A 7500-nucleotide genomic window follows, 5' to 3' on the forward strand; every position below is an offset into this window, starting at 1 on the left:
AGAGAGAGAGAGAGACAGAGACAGAGGGAGAGAGAGACAGATAGACAGACAGAGACAGAAATACGGACAAACAGACAAGTACACCCTGACACATATCGAAATCAGAGTGTCAAAAGAGAGCACCCAGAGACGTTGTAAAAAGGGAGAAGGAGGGAAGAGGGGGAAAGGGAAAAGGACGAAAAAAGGGAGAAAGGGAAGGAAAAAAGGGGGAGGCAAAACGAATGGAATCAAACACGTGTTCCAGGAACCGACTCTTCTTCAAAAGAAATATCCCGGGAAATTCTGCGCATGCGTGGACTGACTCACGTGGCTGACTCACTCACCCTCCTCTCTCTCTCTCTCTCTCTCTCTTCTTCTTTCCCTCTCTCCCTCTCCTTCGCTCATTATCCCGAGAGAGAAGGAGAGAGAGGCTGGAGGACCGATTCGAAATTGACCGAGCTGAGTCATCTACCATTATGACGTCATCTACCATCGTGACGTCATCGGACTCGGCTTTCCAGATGGAGTCTCTGTCTCTTGTCCAGCGCCTTCTTCGACATCTCTCTTTCGATTTTCATTTATTAAGTTTTTTTCGTTTTTTCATTTCGTCGCCATTTCTCTTTCGCCTTTTCTTTAATATGTTTTTTTTCTTTTTTTTCGCGCTTTCTCGCCATTTCTCTTGCGCCTTTTCTTTATTATATATTTTTAAATTATTATCGTTTTTTTTCTTGTTCCGCGCTTTCTTGTCATTTCGCTTTCGCCTTCACTTTAATCTGTTTCTTTCCTTTCCCTTTACTTGTCCAGTGCCATCTTGTCATTTTTCATTCGCATTTCCTTTATCGTGCTTTTTTCATTTCCATTTTCTTCTTTCGCAACCTCTCGTCGCTTCTGCTTTGCCCTTCTTTTATTATTATTATTTCTTTCATTTCACTCTTCTTCCTCCACGTCCTCTCGCCATTTCTTCGTCTCTTTCCATTTATTATCATGTTTCCCTCCATTTACCTTTTCTACTTCCGCGCCTTCTCGTCATTTCTCCTTCGCCTTCCCTTTATTATCTGTCTCTTTCATTTCCCCCTTTCGCTTTTTTGTTTTGGTTTTGTTTTCCTTCTAGTTACGTTTACGCTAATGGAGTAATTTGTTCCGACGCGAGATTCATAACTTATTTTGGTTGTTAGTTTCATGTTGGTGTTCATGTGTTATCAACTCACAAATACTTTCGGTGATTTTGTTTTATTTTATTTTGCAAATTAGCTTTTTTTTAGAGATTTAGCGACCTAGAGATATAAATAAATCATGTATGTTATACTGGATGCGTGATTTTCCACACGCAGACACACACACACACACACACACACACACACACACACACACACACACACACACACACACACACACACACACACACACACACACACGTGAATTACACACACACACACACACACACGTGAATATATGTATCTCTCGCGTGTGCGATGCGCGAGTGTGCATATGTTGCATATCACGACCATATCCCTATTCCATCCATTTATCCACCTATCTGTCCAAACGCGCCTTAGTGCACGAGAACATAAGGCCCTTTTTATATTCTATTTCAGTGCTGTTAATCCGCTCTTTCCCTTTTCAGCTGGCCAGCAGTCTGTTCTCTGATCTCTCATTTCTTCTCCTGCTCACGCTGCCTCTCCTCTTCCTCTCCCATTATCCTGCTTTAATCCCTCAGACGTTATTCCTATCTGGGAGGTTTCTGCCTTTTTCTCCTGTCTACTGTGTTGAGCATTTTTTTTATATCGTGTAGTTGTCTATCCTGTATTTGACTGTCTTTGTCTATTTTTTTATGTCTGTATATTTTTTCTTTCCTATATTTGACTGTCTGTCTATCTTTTATATCCTATATTTGACTGTCTTTGTCAATTTGTTTATCTGTATATTTTTCTTTCCTATATTTGACTGTCTTTGTCTATTTTTTCTTTCCTATATTTGACTGTTGTTTATTTCTATGTCTCTCTATTTTTTCTATCCTATATTTGACTGTCTATTTTTTATGTCTGTATATTTTTTCTTTCCTATATTTGACTGTCTTTGTCTGTTTGTCTTTGTTCTTCTATCTTTATCCTATATTTGACTGTCGTTTATCTATACGTTTCTGTTTGTCTAAATTTGTCTATCTTTATGGCTCCGTTTGTCTTTATTTTCTTGTCTATAATCTAATATTCCCTAAGCATTCCATCTTCCATTTTACAAAAGACAATATTTCTTGGCAGCTGTAATTTTCTGCTTCCCTGATATCATAGACAACTGGAATCTTGAATCCCAAAGATACTAGGTTGCACTGATCCCAAGAAATGTGATTCGTGGTATATTCAAGAAGTTTATGTACTTGGAAATATCGGATCCCGGAAAAAGGTGTATTTTAAGATCATAGACACTAGAAATATCTGTATTTTAAGATCACAGACACTAGAAATATCTGTATTTTAAGATCATAGACCCTAGAAATATCTGTATTTTAAGATCATAGACCCTAGAAATATCTGTATTGTAAGATCACAGACCCTAGAAATATCTGTATTTTAAGATCATAGACCCTAGAAATATCTATATTTTAAGATCATAGACCCTAGAAATATCTGTATTTTAAGATCACAGACCCTAGAAATATCTGTATTTTAAGATCATAGACCCTAGAAATATCTGTATTGTAAGATCATAGACCCTAGAAATATCTGTATTGTAAGGTCATAGACCCTAGAAATATCTGTATTTTAAGGTCATAGACCCTAGAAATATCTGTATTTTAAGATCATAGACCCTAGAAATATCTGTATTTTAAGATCATAGACCCTAGAAATATCTGTATTTTAAGATCACAGACCCTAGAAATATCTGTATTTTAAGATCATAGACCCTAGAAATATCTGTATTTTAAGATCACAGATCCTAGAAATATCTGTATTTTAAGATCACAGATCCTAGAAATATCTGTATTTTAAGATCACAAACCCTATAAATATCTGTATTTTAAGATCATAGACACTAGAAATATCTGTATTTTAAGATCACAGACCCTAGAAATATCTGTATTTTAAGATCACAGACCCTAGAAATATCTGTATTTTAAGATCATAGACCCTAGAAATATCTGTATTCTAAGATCATAGACCCTAGAAGTATCTGTATTTTAAGATCATAGACCCTAGAAATATCTGTATTTTAAGATCACAGACCCTAGAAATATCTGTATTTTAAGATCACAGACCCTAGAAATATCTGTATTCTAAGATCATAGACCCTAGAAGTATCTGTATTTTAAGATCATAGACCCTAGAAATATCTGTATTTTAAGATCATAGACCCTAGAAATATCTGTATTTTAAGATCACAGACCCTAGAAATATCTGTATTTTAAGATCATAGACCCTAGAAATATCTGTATTTTAAGATCATAGACCCTAGAAATATCTGTATTTTAAGATCATAGACACTAGAAATATCTGTATTTTAAGATCATAGACCCTAGAAATATCTGTATTTTAAGATCACAGACCCTAGAAATATCTGTATTTTAAGATCATAGACCCTAGAAATATCTGTATTTTAAGATCATAGACACTAGAAATATCTGTATTTTAAGATCATAGACCCTAGAAATATCTGTATTTTAAGATCATAGACACTAGAAATATCTGTATTTTAAGATCACAGACCCTAGAAATATCTGTATTTTAAGATCACAGACCCTAGAAATATCTGTATTTTAAGATCATAGACCCTAGAAATATCTGTATTTAAGATCATAGACCCTAGAAATATCTGTATTTTAAGATCACAGACCCTAGAAATATCTGTATTTTAAGATCATAGACTAGAAATATCTGTATTTAAGATCACAGACCCTAGAAATATCTGTATTTTAAGATCATAGACCCTAGAAATATCTGTATTTTAAGATCACAGACCCTAGAAATATCTGTATTTTAAGATCATAGACCCTAGAAATATCTGTATTTTTAAGATCATAGACCCTAGAAATATCTGTATTTTAAGATCATAGACCCTAGAAATATCTGTATTTTAAGATCATAGACCCTAGAAATATCTGTATTTTAAGATCATAGACCCTAGAAATATCTGTATTTTAAGATCATAGACCCTAGAAATATCTGTATTTTAAGATCATAGACCCTAGAAATATCTGTATTTTAAGATCATAGACTCTAGAAATATCTGTATTTTAAGATCATAGACCCTAGAAATATCTGTATTTTAAGATCACAGACCCTAGAAATATCTGTATTTTAAGATCACAGACCCTAGAAATATCTGTATTTTAAGATCACAGACACTAGAAATATCTGTATTTTAAGATCACAGACCCTAGAAATATCTGTATTTTAAGATCACAGACCCTAGAAATATCTGTATTTTAAGATCACAGACCCTAGAAATATCTGTATTTTAAGATCACAGACCCTAGAAATATCTGTATTGTAAGATCATAGACCCTAGAAATATCTGTATTTTAAGATCACAGACCCTAGAAATATCTGTATTTTAAGATCACAGACCCTAGAAATATCTGTATTGTAAGATCATAGACCCTAGAAATATCTGTATTTTAAGATCACAGACCCTAGAAATATCTGTATTTTAAGATCACAGACCCTAGAAATATCTGTATTTTAAGATCACAGACCCTAGAAATATCTGTATTTTAAGATCATAGACCCTAGAAATATCTGTATTTTAAGATCATAGACCCTAGAAATATCTGTATTTTAAGATCACAGACCCTAGAAATATCTGTATTTTAAGATCACAGACCCTAGAAATATCTGTATTTTAAGATCACAGACCCTAGAAATATCTGTATTTTAAGATCATAGACCCTAGAAATATCTGTATTTTATGATCATAGACACTAGAAATATCTGTATTTTAAGATCACAGACCCTAGAAATATCTGTATTTTAAGATCACAGACCCTAGAAATATCTGTATTTTAAGATCATAGACCCTAGAAATATCTGTATTTTAAGATCACAGACCCTAGAAATATCTGTATTTTAAGATCACAGACCCTAGAAATATCTGTATTTTAATATCACGGACCCTAGAAATATCTGTATTTTAATCACTTGTTAAAAATAATGTGCCCCAAATATCATCGTCTTTAGATATATTGGACACTAATTAAAGAATATGGTCTTCCTCCATCCGAATCTGTTCTGCGACTGAATCCATTTTTATCGCGTTTGTTAACGAGAACTCTTCATGACTGGAAGGAAATCTTTATCTGGCTCTTGGTCTCACCGGCGTGCCCTCGCCTACACAAATATAACAAACTTAATTAAATCCAATGACAGCATTTTCTCGAAGTTTCTCAGTCGACGACGCGAACGAACCTTTCTCGAAACGCGGGTCAGCCATAACTTCTGCAAACTCTACAGGAAGGACTTGTTCAGCAATCGACCAAGAAATCCTCATTCTTGGACGAGAATCTCTCCTGTCAACATTTTCCGAAAGTCCGACGATATTGATCCCGAGGCGCCCATGAGTTACTACTCGCTTTGCCCGCCCAGGCCTTCGCTCGCCTTGTCCCTCTGGGGTGTATAGCCTGTGACTAAGATATATCGTGTGGAGATGTATTTATTTATTGTGTATTTATTGTATTTATTCATTTATTTATTGTGTATTTATTGTATTTATTTATTTATTAATTGTGTATTTATTGTATTTATTTATTTATTTATTGTGTATTTATTGTATTTATTTATTTATTTATTGTGTATTTATTTATTTATTCATTATGTATTTATTGTGTATTTATAAGCTTAAAACATCACAGTCCGTGTTTATAAGACAGGTGGCATGTCTAATTTTAGTTTCATGACGTAATCTCGATTTGACACGCTGTCACTTGAACGATAACTCATGATTCTGCTGAACTTTCTCTTTAGGTCTATTTTGTTTTCGTTTTTCTAGCGTTCGAGTTCCGCAGCTGAAATATTTTGGAATTGCAAGCAGCCGTGAGAATAACCGGGTGATTCAAATTTTACGGGTCACCTACTGGATGGCTGTAAATTGAGGCTCTTCAAAAAATACTCTCTTATCATGGGGTCATAAATCAAATCTGCCTTTTTTTTTCTTTCTTTCTTTTTTCTTTTTTTTTTTTTACGGAGAAAACGGGATCTTCTTAGTGACGTGTATTTTAGTGACGACACAGGAGACCATTGTCGAAAACAAATCTGGTGATTCGAAAAAAAGAACTACATGGTCAGATAAAAAGGGACTTCATTCGCTCACAGAACAACGGGAGCTAGAAGAAACTTATAAAGTAGGCTACTCTCCGTGTCCATTAACTGACGAGCACATCTGAGACCGGGACCCTGGCTCCTGCCTCCAGTCGCTGCTCAGCTGGAGGGTCCAGTCGCTGCCGGACTTCCAAAACTTAGACCCAAGACTCGGTAATTCTCTCAGGGGCTTTTTTTTCTCACGCTTTTTGGTTTGTTTTCATGGACGCATTTCCAAGGCCGCCTGATAGACCCCCTTATCTGTTGTATTTCGACGATAGGTCAAACTTCTTTAGCATTAGTTTGTAACTTAATACTATGCATATCAGTGTCATACAAGCGATTTTAGGGCCATCCGTAATATTCGTGTTTTCATTGTTCAAATCTGATTCGATGGAACCCCCGAAATGGTAGCTATTACTTTATAGCTCTGTTAGAGGCGCTATAAGCCCTTAGACCATTGCTGACATGCATTTCAGGGTTATGGGTTATACTATGTCTATCCAGTATAAGGGATCTTGCGTATTCAGAACCCTACGTGGCTCTTCGCATATAATTTCTCCGGGGTTAGTGGGGTTGATCTGCTGGCCAAAATACCTTTTCAGAGATGCTTAGGTCCTTTTCAGGGGTGTTTTATGCTGTCGGATTAGCGATAGCTGAATGATACTGCGTGAGTCTGCGCGCTACTTTTTGACAGGCTTGTCGTCCTGATCTCCAGCCGTTCGTAAGTGCATGTAATTCCTCAGGTTTACCACGAGTTCCTTTGCGTGAGTGACGTCTCGTTTCTTCCGCATTTACTCCCTTCCTCGTGCCAAGCTCTCCCGGACCATATTCTTTTACGGGTTCGTCGGCCTAACCTCTAAGAATCACGGTTTTGTATATTCCTGAGGAGACGGATTATCACCACATACGCACACTCACGCACACGAATACACACACACACACACGCACACGCACACGCACACGCACACATACACACACACATACACACACACACACACACACACACATACACAAACACGCACGCACGCACAGGCACACACACGCAAACATAATCATGCGGGTGTCTTGGCAATGCAGTATTTCCCTGCACAGTTTTTCTCTTTCCATTGTAGTACGGTCAGTAATTTGTTGATTTTGGTGAATTAGGAATCTTCACCAATAAACAACATTAAGAAAAACGGATGTTGCCTGGTCGTCCTTTGGGGGTCATTATCAATTCCCTTTGACATTC

Source organism: Penaeus vannamei, chromosome 4 (assembly GCF_042767895.1).
Source record: "Penaeus vannamei isolate JL-2024 chromosome 4, ASM4276789v1, whole genome shotgun sequence".
Lineage (NCBI taxonomy): Eukaryota > Metazoa > Arthropoda > Malacostraca > Decapoda > Penaeidae > Penaeus > Penaeus vannamei.